General features: G+C 40.9%; 1 protein-coding gene and 1 long non-coding RNA gene across 4 annotated transcripts in view; both read right to left on the bottom strand.

Moving 5' to 3' along the window:
• The window catches only part of LOC146062475 (uncharacterized), a 54,523-nt gene extending 44,429 nt beyond the window's left edge, over positions 1-10,094 (bottom strand). For all 3 annotated transcript variants that reach the window (XR_014471340.1, XR_014471339.1, XR_014471341.1), the window contains exons 1-2: positions 10,032-10,094; positions 9,854-9,905 (exon numbers count right to left, since the gene is read on the bottom strand). This is a non-coding gene — a long non-coding RNA (uncharacterized LOC146062475). The remainder of the gene's footprint in view (positions 1-9,853; positions 9,906-10,031) is intronic.
• A 6,393-nt stretch (positions 10,095-16,487) lies between these two features.
• SIX3 (SIX homeobox 3) overlaps positions 16,488-17,111 on the bottom strand; it is a 5,634-nt gene continuing 5,010 nt past the window's right edge. The window contains exon 2 of the mRNA XM_083175724.1: positions 16,488-17,111. This exon is cut by the window's right edge and continues 696 nt beyond it. The gene's annotated coding sequence lies outside the window, so the exon portion shown is untranslated.

Below are 17,111 nucleotides of genomic sequence, written 5' to 3'. Positions count from 1 at the left end.
GCAATCACTGCTACGTCTAACCTCTGTAAGAGACACCATGGTCATATGAGTGCATCTCCCATACCTGGTGGTCTTGTCCCAAACTGATTCCCTTCCCCAATACCCTTCCCCACATTGTCGTCGTCCCCCCCACGCACCTTACTCACAGGTGTCTCGGTAAGTCCCCTTCTTTTCATTTTCATCACCACCTTCTCCCCTTCATGCTCAGCTCTTCCCTCCCTCCATTCACCTCCTTTCTTTCTCTCCTCTGCCATCTGTGATACCATTTTTTTATTATTATTTCACACAAAATACACATTACTATGACAGTCCATAGACATCTTCTGTTACTGGTGATTTATTCTCTACCTGTTCTATCATTCATAATTATTTCATTATATGATTCTGTCGTATTCCCATCTCAAGATTCATAATCTTCACTTTTACTCTGTGGGGGAGAGTGATAAAATGTTGCTGAAAGATAAAGTGGAGACATTGCTAATTGAAGCAATCAGCTCCCAACTGTCATTACAGGCAGAGACAGAAAATCACAAGATTTGATAAAACTCCCCCTGTATGTTCATGCTTTTGATTACACTCAATAAACATAACAGAAAAAAAAAATATCAAATGGAAAAAAACGTACCTTCAAAAACTGATTTTGAAGATATTTTGGCCATTTTGCAAACTGCAGCCAGGTCATCAACCCAGCGTGACTCCTTTATAACCCACTCCGGCTTCCACACATATATTGTACATTGTGCTTTTCAGCCGAATATAGGGCAATCATATGAAGTCACAGTGAGGACACATTTTGAGACAATGGTTCTTCTATGTCACATCAATGACAACGGGTGTACGTATTTTGGAACTAACTTCATAAGAATGATAATTTCCTGTATTTGACCTGGCTTGTAAAATAATGCTGGGGGCAAGAACAAATTACTAGTTGTTTTTGTAACCTTAGACAGTTGGTTTTAGATGGTTATGTATTATTTGTGTATTATTACGTGTTGGTGTTTTTGCCAATAAAGTTTTCCTGTTTCAACCAGTTGTAAAACGTTTCTGTGCTGCAGCTTCCTCTATAAATAAAATCACACAAATTTATTTTTTTGGTCCAAAATGAATACTTATTGCAGTCCTCTCAGCGGTTTTGGTAAACAGAAATGAGAGTTTTTTACATCTATATGCTGAAGAGTTTAGGAAATGCTGATATTTGTAGGTCTTTTTCTTTTTTTCTACTGAACTTTGTAGCTGTGAGTAGAACTATCTTGATGGGCAAAATTACAGTGCATGGTATTACATAAAATCCAGTTAGCTATTCCCTTAGTTCACTTTTTCAAGCAGCCATTTGCTCTGTTGGAGATTATATTTCAAATTAAGTATTTTTTTGAATAGTTGTTATTATTACTAGATGGCCCGTGTGAAAATTTCACATGCAAATACAATACGATTCATTTTATAGCGAGGTTGGTGGTTTGTAGTAGGATGAAAGAAGAACCGCTTCATTTGTAGCCATATCGAGTGGCCAAGCAAAACTGATCATCTTGGCCATGCCGTATCGACGCATCCATTGTTTTAAACAAACAATACAACGTGTAATTCTAAATTAACAATTTGTCAGAAGTGGAGAACTTAATCTATAAAATGGTACCTCATTTATCGATTTTGGTTAAGTATGAAGAGAGAAAAAGGTGATGGTCACTAAAATCACCTTCTAGAAATATATATGATTATAATTATTATTATTGCTATTATTATTAATATTTTAACATGCATTCATTTAGCACTAGCTTATTAGAGATAGTCTGTCTATGATGGGTTCATTCGGAGGTGGAGAGGAGTATCCTCGTGTTGATATAGTAGGATGAAGTATGTGTTGTGTTTCGGAGGTTTGATGATGAAAACTATTTCAGAATGTGGGGGTGATACCCTGTTTTATTGGATTTGATGAAGAGTTGGAGGAAAGATGATTTTGGGACTTTATGATCATTGAGGTGTAATATTGTGGGAGGAAAAATTACTGTATACTGTGCATTAGGGTTGATGATGTGTGAGGAGGATGGGTATACTGTGTACTGTGTATTGGGGCAGAAAAGGCAGGAGAAGGAAGGTTGTAATTTATATTAAGGTAGATGAGCTGGGGGGAGGAAGGGTGTACTGTGTACTGTGTACTGTGTATTAGGGCAAATTTAAATTGGAGGAGGAAAGTTGTAAACTATATTGAGGTAGATGAGGTGGGAGGAGGAAGGGTGCACTGTGTATTGGGGTTGATAAGGTGGGAGGAGGAATTGTGTGCTGTGTATCGGGGTTGATGAGGTAGGGGGAGGAAGGGTGTACAGTGTATTGGGGATGATGAGGTGGAAGGAGGAAGGGTGCACTGTGTATGTGGGTTAATGAGGTGGGAGGAGGAAGGGTGCACTGTGTATTGGGTTGATGAGGTGGGATGAGGAATTGTGTACTGTGTATCTGGGTTGATGAGGTGGGATGAGGAAGGGTGCACTGTGTATGGGGTTTGATGAGGTGGGAGGAGGAAGGGTGTACTGTGTATGGGGGTTGATGAGGTTGGAGGAGGAAGGGTGTACTGTGTATGTGGTTTGATGAGGTGGGAGGAGGAAGGGTGTACTGTGTATGGGGTTGATGAGGTTGTTGGAGGAAGGGTGCACTGTGTATGGGGTTGATGAGGTGGGAGGAGGAAGGGTGCCCTGTTTATGGGGGTTGATGAGGTGGGAGGAGGAAGGGTGTACTGTGTATGTGGTTTGATGAGGTGGGAGGAGGAAGGGTGCACTGTGTATTGGGTTGATGAGGTGGGATGAGGAATTGTGTACTGTGTATACGGGTTGATGAGGTGGGATGAGGAAGGATGCACTGTGTATGGGGGTTGATGAGGTGGGAGGAGGAAGGGTGTACTGTGTATGGGGGTTGATGAGGTGGGAGGAGGAAGGGTGTACTGTGTATGTGGGTTGATGAGGTGGGAGGAAGAAGGGTGCACTGTGTATGGGGTTGAAGAGGTGGGAGGAGGAAGGGTGCACTGTGTATGGGGGTTGATGAGGTGGGAGGGGGAAGGGTGCACTGTGTATCCGGGTTGATGAGGTGGGAGGAGGAAGGGTGTATTGTGTATTGGGACAGATTATGTGAGAGGAGAATAATATTTTAACATGTATTCATTTAGCACTAGCATATTATGTTGGATTCAGTATGAAATCCCGGCAGTCGGGATCCCGGCGTTCAAAATCCCGACAGCGGAATCCCGACCGCCGAAATACCGACAAGGGGGGGACGTGGATCGCCCCCCTTGCGGGCTCGCTGCACTCGCCACGCAGCAGGCCCGGTGCCTCGCTACGCTCGGCGCGCTAATTTATTCTCCCTCCAGGGGTGTCGTGGACACCCACGGAGGGAGAATGTGTCGGGATTTCGGCGGTCGGGATTTCAGCGGTCGGGATTCCGGCGTCGGGATTCTGAACGCCGGGATTTAAACTGCATCCCATTATGTTGTGATGTGCAATTGGAAAACACAGTAACAAAAGAATAATGCAAACAGACGTAGCGGTAAGAGGACCCTGCTACAAGTTCCAGCACACCACAATAGTTAAGTGAAGGAAAAATATGCAGATATTACTTTCAGTCATGAAGGAACAGTCCAGGGATGTAAGGTCGTTAATACTGGGACAGCTTTACAGCTGTGTGTTTCTTGATGAGCTCTCTTGTAAATATGAATGGTAAGGAGATTGTCGTTTGGTTGTCACTCTGTTTGTGGTGGTAGACAATAGAGCAGAATGTTTACTGACTGGGCAGAAGACAATTAGCAATTCATTGGGAACGATGTGTCATAAAAATGTCAATGGACAGCTTACATGGCATCTGTTTTAATGGCTCCTTGCTAATAAACTCTTCACTAACAGTGTCTTTGTGGGGAGGTCAAAGATTATTTATTTGGGACAGCTCTTCTTTAGGTGGTGTTATGGAATAGGGTGGAATGGGATGGAATGGGAAATTGGCTTGTAAGAGTAAAATATATAAATGCAAAATATAAAAAATAGTTTATTGAAGGCCGTGATCCTCATATATAATAAATTGCTTTTCATCCAATGACTTAAGCTGGGTATACATTGGGCACATGCCAGCACCACCGATATTGATAAATATATCGGCATACACACAGACCAATATCATTATGATATCGGTCAGTCACATTACCTGGACCCCTGTTGTGTACATGCAGTCACTGATGATATTGTCAGATTCAGCTGTATGTACAGATGATGGAGAGGGCTGTTCAAGATGCGCGGGAGGGTGCATTGTGAACAATATTGAACGCACACACTGAACGATGTTTCTGATATATCGTTAAATATATCGGTACTGTGTATATCGTTCACAGTGTGTACTCAGCTCAAGACGTTTCCTCAAGGAATACTGTCTGAATGTGATATGTGCCTTTTGGGCAGTGTAAGGGGTTGATCCTATTAAAACCGAAGGGTGATAATTGCCGTTTGGGTGCCGTTTTAATACTGAAAACAGCACCCGAATGAAGCCTAACCCTTCGCAGGGCCGAATTCGCTGAAATTTACTCGCACCCCTATGGAGGTGCAAGCTATTTTCAGCTAATTCAGCACACCGTAAAGTGCGCCAGGTGTCGTGATGATTCACAAAACTGGAGTCGATCTTATTCCACATGCTTAGAGGTACAGCCATCTTCCAGAGGGAGTATGGCCAGTCACCACAGAGGCTTTGTTAACCATTAGAAAGCTATCTCTCTATCTATATATTTATTTATCTATATATGTATGTATATTTATATATACTTAATACTGTCTACTAGTCCATGCATTATACTACTACGATAAGTAACAGCAATAGGCTGCAAAAAACACACCAGAGTCCTTTACTGTAAAATGTATAGTTAACAGCCAACTATGAAATGCAGACAACGTTATTGATTCATCGGCAGTGGAACTGCCAGTGATTAGGTTACACGGATATTTGAGTGACTGGAGTATCATCCTTCAGGCTCGGTGATCTTGGTGTCTGTAGCAGCCAGTCTCTCACTTTGAGCTGTGAAGTGGATACTCAGAAATAGCTTTTCTTTTCTTATAATGTCAATAGATCAAGTTATGAGGTCTGTGGTGGTAGAGGTATTCTGTCTATGATGGGTTCATTCGGAGGTGGAGAGGAGTAACCTGTGTTTTGGAAATGTGTTCATATAGTAGGAGGAAGTATGTGCCGTGTTTTGGAGGTGTGATGATGAAAATGATTTCATAATGTGGGGGTGATACCATATTTTATTGGATTTGGTGAAGAATTGGAGGAAAGATCATTTTGGGACTTTATGATCTTTGGGGTGTATGTGGGGGATTTAATACTGTGGGAGAAGGAATTACTGTATACTGTGCATTAGGGTTGATGATGTGCGAGGAGGATGGGTGTACTGTGTATTGGGGCAGATGAGGCAGGAGGAGGGATGTTGTAAACTATATTGAGGTAGATGAGGTTGGAGGAGGAAGGGTGCACTGTGTATTGGGGAGATGAGGTGGGAGGAGGAAGGGTGCACTGTGTATTGGGAAGATGAGGTGGGAGGAGGAAGGGTGCACTGTGTATTGGGGAGTTGAGGTGGGAGGAGGAAGGGTGCACTGTGTATTGGGGAGATGAGGTGGGAGGAGGATGGGTGCACTGTGTATTGGGAAGCTGAGGTGGGAGGAGGAAGGATGCACTGTGTATTGGGGAGTTGAGGTGGGAGGAGGAAGGGTGCACTGTGTATTGGGAAGATGAGGTGGGAGGAGGAAGGGTGCACTGTGTATTGGGGAGTTGAGGTGGGAGGAGGAAGGGTGCACTGTGTATTGGGAAGATGAGGTGGGAGGAGGAAGGGTGCACTGCATATTGGGAAGATGAGGTGGGAGGAGGAAGGGTGTACTGTGTATTGGGGAGATGAGGTGGGAGGAGGAAGGGTGCACTGTGTATTGGGAAGATGAGGTGGGAGGAGGAAGGGTGCACTGTGTATTGGGGAGATGAGGTGGGAGGAGGAAGGGTGCACTGTGTATTGGGAAGATGAGGTGGGAGGAGGAAAGGTGTACTGTGTATTGGGAAGCTGAGGTGGGAGGAGGAAGGATGCACTGTGTATTGGGGAGTTGAGGTGGGAGGAGGAAGGGTGCACTGTGTATTGGGAAGATGAGGTGGGAGGAGGAAGGGTGCACTGTGTATTGGGGAGTTGAGGTGGGAGGAGGAAGGGTGCACTGTGTATTGGGAAGATGAGGTGGGAGGAGGAAGGGTGCACTGCATATTGGGAAGATGAGGTGGGAGGAGGAAGGGTGTACTGTGTATTGGGGAGATGAGGTGGGAGGAGGAAGGGTGCACTGTGTATTGGGAAGATGAGGTGGGAGGAGGAAGGGTGCACTGTGTATTGGGAAGATGAGGTGGGAGGAGGAAGGGTGCACTGCATATTGGGAAGATGAGGTGGGAGGAGGAAGGGCGTACTGTGTATTGGGGAGATGAGGTGGGAGGAGGAAGGGTGCACTGTGTATTGGGAAGATGAGGTGGGAGGAGGAAGGGTGTACTGTGTATTGGGAAGATGAGGTGGGAGGAGGAAGGATGCACTGTGTATTGGGGAGTTGAGGTGGGAGGAGGAAGGGTGCACTGTGTATTGGGAAGATGAGGTGGGAGGAGGAAGGGTGCACTGCATATTGGGAAGATGAGATGGGAGGAGGAAGGGTGTACTGTGTATTGGGGAGATGAGGTGGGAGGAGGAAGGATGCACTGTGTATTGGGGAGTTGAGGTGGGAGGAGGAAGGGTGCACTGTGTATTGGGGCTTATGAGGTGGGAGGAGGAAGGGTGTACTGTGTATTGGGGAGATGAGGTGGGAGGAGGAAGGGTGCACTGTGTATTGGGATTGATGAGGTGGGAGGAGGAAGGGTGCACTTTGTATTGGGATTGATGAGGTGGGAGGAGGAAGGGTGTTCTGTGTATTGTGGTTGATGAGGTGGGATGAGGAAGGGTGCACTGTGTATTGGGGTATATGAAGTGAAAGGAGGAAGGGTGCACTATATTTTAGGACAGATGAGTGTGAGGAAGAAGGGTGTATAATGTTTTGGGGCAGATGAGGTGGGAGAAGGAAGGGTGTACTATTGGGGCAGATGAGGTGGGAGGAGGAAGGGTGTATAATGTTTTGGGGCAGATGAGCTGGGAGAAGGAAGGGTGTACTGTTGGGGCAGATGAGCTGGGAGAAGGAAGGGTGTACTATTGGGGTAGATGAGGTGGGAGGAGGAAGGGTGTACTGCATAATATTGGGGCAGATGAGGTGTGAAGAGGAAGGGTGTATTGCATATTGTGGCAGATGAGGTGGGTGGAGAAAGGGTGTACTATTGGGGCAGATGAGGTGGGAGGAGGAAGGGTGTACTATTGGGGCAGATGAGGTGGGAGGAGGAAGGGTGTACTATTGGGGCAGATGAGGTGGGAGGAGGAAGGGTGTACTATTGGGGTAGATGAGGTGGGAGGAGGAAGGGTTTACTGCATATTGTGGCAGATGAGGTGTGAAGAGGAAGGGTGTATTGCATATTGGGGCAGATGAGGTGGGTGGAGAAAGGGTGTAATATTGGGGCAGATGAGGTGGGAGGAGGAAAGGTGTTCTGCATATTGGGGCAGATGAGGTATAAAGAGGAAGGGTGTCCTGCTTATTGGGGAAGATGAGGTATGAAGAGGAAGGGTGTACTGCTTATTGGGGAAGATGAGGTGGGAGGAGGAAGGGTGTACTGTGTACTAGAGCTGATGGTGTTGGAGGTAGAGTGTGCTATGCACTTTGTATTGGGGATGATGGCATCACCAACACTGAAACTAGTACTTGTTACAATCGCTTGTGGGTCTCTGCAACTTACAAACCAAATAGGAGGGGCAAAAGTGTGACCACAGTACATTGAGGGCTGATTGGGCAAATGAGACGGGATTCCTTTGTCTGCTTGAGACCTGGTGTAAACTACGAAATGATGATGATGATGACCATAGGATGCCAATATTTGTTTAAGCCATTTTACCTAAGGGCCACATCCAATCACTTGAAAGGTTGGCTACTGCAATGATGATGTAGAAAATAGGGCATATACCACCTATTAAGAGCTTGCTACCTCTTGTATCACAACGGCTGCTAAATGACATCGTTTACCACACCCAAATGACGCTAAAGTTTAAATGCAAAATGCGTCCAACTCAGCATGTCCCCAATATGTGCGCAAATCTGTCATTATTTCATATGGAGTTCGCCAGTGTGCAGATATTTATCTATTTCATCTGTTCTCCAGATCCAGAGCAATTCCGTTCTGTATATCAAGTTTAACCTGCCGTTTGCACTGTGTATTGTAGCTATTGTTACCGACTTGTGCTATTAACACTTGATCCATCCTGCTTTGTGCCTCGGGCTTGCCCTGCAACACAGTATTCACCCAGTGTGCCCTTTGTGTGAAGAGCTTTTAGCCCTCTCCCTCAGCCAGGCTCCGCTCTGCCCTGCAGCATTCTTGGCTTAATAGACTCTGCCACAAACCTCAACCAACTTGACCTGTCCTTTAATTCTGAAAAATCCCATTCGCAGCCCACGTAGATCAGATCAGGGGCAACGGAGGAAAACAAATGTTTGCGTAACAAGTGATAATCGTGAATTCTCTATAATATGGGGGAAAATGCAAAAGCATGTCAGAATGGTAAAATAATATTAATATTAGAAGTATCCATGTCCAGACTACTGGCAAATCGTGGGAAAGGATATGATGCCACGTCTGCTACAATCTCCCACTAACCAGATAAACAAGTGACTGTGTTCCACATCCACAGAGACAATTTAATCGTATATAATGGAAACTATATCGCTGTATCCTGGCCCATTGTTACAGGTGATCATTATATGTGCCATCTACGGAAAAGTATATTTTATTTCAGCATACACTGGATTACTGCATTGTCCATTTTATCTTATGAAAAGTAAAAAAAAAGAACAATGTTTGCAAAAAAAAATAGCACTTTAATCCCAGGACTAGAACCTGCAGCAGTTCAAGGAGAGACATTGGGGAGTCCTCCAAACTATTTTTTTAATCTGATCAAAAAGTTATAACAAATTTTAAAACAAAAAAATAATAATTTGCAAATACATCTATATAAAGCAAAATAAGTGCAGGCATCTATCCATTTCACTGTCTATAATTCGGGTTTGTATTGTCAGCCCTTAGGTATAAAACAATGCAATGTGGAAATACCTTTTTTCATAATCAATATTTAGGGGATTTTGTTGTCTCTAAAATACTAACACAAAGTCGTTTACATTACATATTAAACCAATCCCATCAATACATAAGGTCACTTATTAAATATTATTACAGGTGCAGGACGTTGGGGTTGACACTAATCGATCTTATGAGTGAAATGATTAGATAAGAATTAAATACAGAACGTTTAAAACAAAACTTTTATGACAAGTGGAAGAAAGTTCAAAATGCAATAGATAGTAATGTGTCCAATGTTTTACTTTTGTTTAAACTTTTGTTGTCACTAGAAGCAAAAATATATCTCAAGTTTGTAAATAATATCACATGTTCGGTATACAGCAGTGTAAATATATATATATATATATATATATATATATATATATATGCATGGTTAATAAGATAGATAAATAAATAAATAGATAGACAGATATAAATATATAGATGTGCAAACATATATAGATATATTTATATGTGTATATATATATATATATGTATAAAGAAATAAAGAAATATATATTTGTATAAAGATATATATATATATATATATTTGTATAAAAAAAAATATATATATATATATATATATATATATATATATATATATATAGTGTTTACATATAGTTGATATTCTCCTCACCTTCTGCATTCAAGAGATGTTCGTCTTTATGTGGTCCACCCATAGAACTCTCCTTCCAGACAAGAAGATAGAAGGTATTTAGATGGTTAAATGTGTATACGGTGTATTTGTTTTATGTCATTTTCTCCTGCACCTGGGTAAAGTATTTCTTGAAAGCAATTGCTTAAAGCACACTAACCTGGGAGCAATGATTTTCTCAGCTGAGATGCAGCAGAGGGTCCTGCATGTCCCTGGCTCTGAGGTCTGATTGAAAGTGGATAGATATTACAGCACAGTTCAAACACTATGCTCCATACCTACCAGTCTCCTGATTCCTCGGGATGTCTTAGATTTTATCTAAAAATTACTATTGATCCAAAATATGAGCTGTCTCTTACAAAGTTCAAGATTCCAGCAGTGAAAAAAAAAGTGTATTAGAATTCTGAAATATCAGCTGGGTTCCCTACCCAGAGATGTATTGTCAGCTGATAGTTGAAATGAAACATTTTTAGGGAGGTGGTAGGGGGCCTGTGTGTTCTTTACATCCCTACTGTATAAACTGAGAGTCACTGGTTTTAACAAGAGATATAAAGATTGTACTGGAAGAGATGGGCTGAGAAGCTTAGCCAGTAACTGATAACGTTCCATATAAAGCAGATCTCAAAATATAGACCTTTACACTAAGGGGGACATTTACAAAATTGAGAGTTCTATTTCACATGTGATGGGCAACCAAGCAAAATCGACTTCTTTATTTAGCACCTTCTAGATAAAAGATCGTATCTGGTTACCCATAGCAACATCCCATGTGAACTCTCATCTTAGTAAATTTCCCCCCTTAAATGTAAGATTCTTCATCTGTAGTGGTACTACAAGTCCCAGCAATCACTTCCAGTTGTAGTTTCGTAGAAACAAGAAAGTCTCCTGTTTCTCGGTTCTACCTGACTATAATTCTAGGGAATGCTAGGATTTGTAGTACCACAACACAAGTTGTGCCAGAGTGACTGTAATTGTCTTTTTCATTCACAAGGGAACACCCCATCCATCTACACTGCTAAGCCAGAACGGAGGGCAAACTGCAATTACTTTAACGTTCCATCATTAAAGAGCCCTGCTGAGGATTTCTGTTTAATAATAGTCTTAATTTAGTTATGATGGTAAATAGTCATCTGAAAATTCCGCATCTAAAACCATCTACAACCTGGAAGTGGTCCAGTCCCTCTGTAATCTCGTGTAATACAGAAATTGCTATCACAGACAACCATCTCATGATGGATTTCGGGGACTGCATTGTTTAAGAGCGCAGAGATGTGTTAATTAAAAATTAGGCCATAATTTGTTTGCATTTGGCATATTCATAACAAATAATGAGGATGTTACACAGTGCAAAGATGTTCTATTAGGAATCAATGTTTAGCTACCAGATTCATATTGTTGGATTGTTCTCTCTTTATACACAAAGGATAATTATTCCCCTATTCATAATACAAGGATTTAACATCTTCTAAAAAAATGTATGTTCTCTTTCAGTGTTCTAGTTGTGTTTATGGAGGTATTAAATAAAAACGCACTGCGAACGCACAACTCTGCGTTCAGAAAAACGCACACATGTGGGCCTCAGTTATCCTGCCAGCTTCCACTGCACACACAGATAAGTCAGGGCTTGTTCTGCACTTCAGAATACCAAAAAAAAAAAATATGAATAGCCTCAGCCAAATCATAAATAGGTAGACATTGATATTCCTGGAAACGCTACATAACTGACCTGTACGCCCCACTTCTGGTGCCAACCTTTCATGTTTAATGAACTAATAGGAAATGCAGCCAGCTAACTGTGTAGGTCCCAGGCTGCATACATCCTAAAGAGTCTATGATCTCATCAGCGTATGATTATAAATTAAAGTTCAGACAGACAGCTTATGGGGCTGTTGATCCGGTATCATAGCCTCTCACGACCCTTCAATTATTATTTAATAGAATTACAGTTTAAATCCCAATAGTCTTAAAGAATAATTCTTACTTCTTTTTTTTACATAATGTTTCATAAGGCAGGGAATATTAAAGCATCGTTTAAATGAACAAAGGAAAACCTTTTAAGATGTTTAAAAAGTCACTGTTTTGGGGGTTAGTTCAATCGAGATAACGCAAATGTATTTAAAGTGCTCAGGATGAGACGCAGACAAGGTTCCCAATAAAATTATAGGACAGTGCGAATCCCTCCTCAGTGTTGCTGAGGGTGTGGAATATATAATTTGTATATATATATATATATATATATATATATATATATACACACACACACACACACACACACACACACACACACACACACACTCATACACACATATATATATATACACACACATACATACATACATACATACATACATATATATATATATATATATATATATACACACACACACACACACACACACATATAAAATATATATATATATATATATATATATATATATATATACACATACACACACACACACACACACAACTGTTGTAGTCCTACAAGCCCCAGCATGGTTGGCTGTGTGATTGCAGCCAAGCTGGCTATATCCTGGTGCAGTGTGAGTCTGGAGGCACAGTGTACATACACTCCTCATCCAGGGCAGTGTGTTGTGTAGCTGAATGAGGGTTGCATGAATACACACGAATAGAGAGCTGTGCTTAGCTAACCGCGGTAATCAGAGCACTAACAGGGCACCAACGTCCAACCAGAATCCTAACCGTAGCTGGGCAAACTCCACAATCCCAGCACAAAGCCTCTCAAACTGTGCTAATTATTTACTATGGAGAGAGCAGCCTATTTAGTCTGTTTGCATATGATATAGAACATGCAAGTGGCAGTATATATGTAGACATGAATATAGGCACATGTAGGTGCTTCTAATACTGCAAACAATTGCCATTGTGCACATGGGAATATTGGAGCAGGTTTGAGGAAGAGAACTTTCTGGGGTGTGACAGTAATTCCTGCCATCTGCCTGCAGACCTAAGCTTGTGTATTGATCCAATGCACTTCACATGTTACTGAGTAATTTCATCTTAATCAACATGCAAGCTTGTCCCGGATAATAAACTAATAACTGGGACTGAAGAAGGCCTGCAGATAATGATCAGGCCCTACCAAGTAAAGAGGCAAAGCTGCCTGGGTTGGTGTGTTTGATAGGGCCTATCTTCCCCAGGCAGAAGGATTTGGTGAGGGGCTTAAATACAGATTTTCATAGATTTACACCTCAATCAGCTATTGAAGTTTCAACGCAAATCATCATTGTTTGTATGTTATTGTGCGGATTAATAACCATAATATTCGTCACTGACACATTATAAGGCAAATTGGGGAAGACAGCCATTTCCACTTACAAACCCAGGCGTATATAGCAGATGATATCGTGTGTGTGTGTGTGTGTGTGTGTGTGTGTGTGTGTGTGTGTGTGTGTGTGTGTGTGAGAGAGAGAGTGTGTGAGAGAGAGAGATTGAGCCGTGTGTGTGTCAGTAAGTGTGTGTGTGTGTGTGTGTGTGTGTGTGTGTGTGTGTGTGTGAAAGACAGACAGAGAGATTGAGCCGTGTGTGTGTGTGTGTCAGTAAGTGTGTGTGTGTGTGTGTGTGTGTGTGTCTGTCTGTCTGTTTTTGTGTGGCTGTGCCAGTATGTATATAATTGTGTATGTCTGCAAAAGTATGTCAGTCTGTGTGTCTGTGAACGTGTTTCATTGTGTGATTATGTCTGTGAATATGTGTGTTTGTGTGAGAGAGAGTGGGAGCCGTGTGTGTGTGTAGGTCTATATTAGTGAGTTTATACGTGTGTGTTTGTATGGCTTTGCCAGTATATCAATTATTGTGTATGTCTGCAAAAGTATGTCAGTGTGTGTGTGTGTGTGTGTGTGTGTGTGTCTGTAAGCATGTTCACTGTGTGATTGTGTCTGTGAATGTGAGGGTGTGTGTTTGTGAGATAGAGAGAGTGTATACTTGTGTCTGTATGTATGTACGTATGTATGTATGTGTGTGTTGGGGGACTTATGTCTATGAATGTGAATGCGTGTTTGTGTGTGCTTGTGTGTGTGTGTGTGTGTGTCTGTGAATGTGTCTGCGTGTAAGTATGTATGTATGTATGTATGTATGTATGTATGTATGTGTGTGGGGAGGGTACATATGCCTGTGAATATGTCTACGTGTATGTGTATGTATGTGTGAATGTATGTATGTATGTATGTATGTATGTATGTAGGTATGTATGTATGTATGTATGTATGCATGTGTGTGGGGGGTACTTATGTCTGTGAATGCGTTTGGGGGTGTGTGTGTCTGTGAGTGCCCATTTGTGAGTGTGTAATGTGTGTGAGTGTGTAAGTATGTATTGTGTCTGTGAGTGCCTGTTTGTGAGTGTGTAATGTGTGTGTCTGGGTTCGTATGTATAATCTGTGAGTGCCCGTTTGTGAGTGTGTGTGTGTGTGAGTGTGTATGTGTGTGTGTGTGTGTGTGTGTGTGTGTGTGTGTGTGTGTGTGTGTGTGTGTGTATGTATTATGTCTGTGAGTGCGCGTTTGTGCCTGTACTCTATATGCATCACCCTCTGTTCCATTTTAGCATAGGACAGACCTGTAATTCTGCAGAAGAATATACACAAGTATATACGCATTAGTACACAAGTATATACGCATTAGTGCACAATTTGAGGACATAAAACAACACTGACATATGTAAAGATTTCTCCAAGAGTTTAATAGTATTTTACAAAAAAATGCAAACATCGTTGTTTTCTTTTTCTTTTTAAATAAGGTAGGCTGTCTGAAAATTAATTTATAATAATAATAATAATAAAAAAAGAAAACAAAGAATGGGATTTAGTTCACTTACCAGACTAAATATACTGATGGTTGCGAATGGGCTTCGTCTGTATTACATATAATATACATATAATATATCATTGTAGGGAATCTTGTGCGCAAAGGAACTTCAATGTACAGAGCAAAATATAGGATATACCCTAAGCCTAATGTTCAGTTGTACACATACTGTATTAAGGAAAAACAATATCATTAACCCTTTCACTCATTTCATAATATAAAACTGTTGTTATCAGATACACACTTTGATTACTCGTCGATCATTCTAGACATATATGATATTTGTAGATCTCAGCAGATTTTGTCAAACGTTTCAAAATCCACCCGAAATGAAGGGAGATTTTGAAACATTTGCTGAATAAATAAATACACCAAATATAATTTTTATGAAAAATGAGAATATTTGGATTTTATCTATAGTGTTGACATAATAATTTATGTTTAATAGGGCGGTGTTTGCGTTCTACTTGATATCAATAGATGTCTAAAATGGACTGACATTTATACCATTTGCTAGGAGATTTGCAGGATCATTCATAGACCTGGGATTCACCATAGGAACACGCTTTAAAGACTTCATGCTGGAAGGTCGTGTGACATATTTACATAGGTTCCGCATTATACACACATGCGGAACCTTAGCAAGTGCGGAAATATAAAATGAAAGGGTAAAAACTGTATTTCTAACCCTTTGCATGTCGTAAATGAGATTTAGTAAATACTTTTTTGTTTTTCTTTGATTCAAAAAGAGTTAAACAATCTGATTTATTAAAGATGATTCATATACCTAGTTATATTATTTTCCCTTCTAGATCGGTTTAATCTTCCTCTGTCGTATTCCCAGCGAAGTCGTATTCTAGGTTCGCAAAGTCGTATTCTAGTGCACCAGCGAATATAACCTGAACTGTTTTACCTCTCTATGGGGCTATAAGGCAGTAAAAAGTTTGCACCAATAGATTGATTCGGAAGTTAAACATTTGTTTTGAAGTGGACAACAAAAATTCCAAGCACGTTTTTTTGTGTGTGTGGCTATTAAGAAGATTACATTTAAAAAAAAAGTATTTTCAAGTAAAAACAAGTTCAAAATCCACCTCGTGTCAGTTCACGGTTGGATAGCTAGCCCTGGGGCAAAGGATAAAAAAAATGAATGTAAAAAAGGTGGTGTTGGAATACTGTTAGTCATGTAAATAGCAGACTCACTGAGCACATGACAATGTATTTAGGAGTGCAGGGGAGGGGAAGGGAGCTGATTACCGATCGTAGTTTATATATTTTTTTGCTTTTCTCAATGCCACAAACATACAAAAAGAAATGTGCTAAAATTCTCATTGAATTGTAGTGCTTGCAAAGAGAGTAGTGCAGCGCATTAAGCAGGTCAACTGTACTGGATGTAGAACAGCATGAATAGCACGCCCAATGTGTTTTCCACTCCAGCACAAACCTGCCTGCCACTCCAAAGTGTGCAGACATGCACGTAGATTTAGCAAGAGCAGTATATATATATACACATGGTTAATGGCGTCCATCAAGTAAAACATTTCCCCAAACTTCTGGCATCAGGGTTCAAAAATAATAATAATAATATTTTTTTTCCAGGCAAACACGTATATATTGCTATACATTAAAGCACTTATTACACTGATTATCCTTTTTTGATGTGTGTACAACACGTAATCCCCCAGCGCTGGCTCACATAACTCAGAAAGTGCAATTGAGGAGAAATTTAAAAAAAAAATTATTTATATCGGGATATTGACTCTGTATAAAATTGACAAAAACACCAACATAACTGAAGAGGTTAAGAAAAAAATGAATACTGTATTTTGATTTAGAAAGTTTGTACATAGAGAATAACACGGAGAGAGGGGGTTAAGCGCTCTAAGTGGATCTTCAGAACATCCCCAAAGCTGATGGGAGACACTCAGAATAGATTTTGCATAAAATTACTACAGTTGCATCATAAATAGCCGAGAGAGAGAGAGAGAGAGAGAGAGAGAGAGAGAGAGAGAGAGAGAGAGAGAGAGAGAGAGAGAGAGAGAGAGAGAGAGAGAGAGAGAGAGAGAGAGGCTGTTTAGGGGTAAAAAAGAGTGCTTGGGATATATAAATAGATATGGAGAGGGAGGGTGGTGTGGTTTTGGTAGGTGTTAAAAAAGAGGGTATTTGGGGAGAAAGAGAAAGAGAGAGAAAGAAAGAGAGAAAGAATGAGAGAGAGAGAGGAACAGACAAATATTTTGTGTGTATGAAACATATTGAGACACATAAAGGAGGGGTGGGGCAAATATTAAGGAGAATTAGCAATATTATATACAAGCATTTCTACACATATATTACAACTGGGACATGGTCTCACAATTGAGATATACATAATTCATATAAAATTTTGAAATAAAAATAAAAATCTCTTACAGTCATAAACTATTCT

The sequence above is a fragment of the Crinia signifera genome, chromosome 3, assembly GCF_055691185.1.
Source record: "Crinia signifera chromosome 3, ASM5569118v1, whole genome shotgun sequence".
NCBI lineage: Eukaryota > Metazoa > Chordata > Amphibia > Anura > Myobatrachidae > Crinia > Crinia signifera.
Note: the sequence above shows the minus strand (reverse complement) of the source record. Positions and strands in the feature narration are given on the sequence as shown.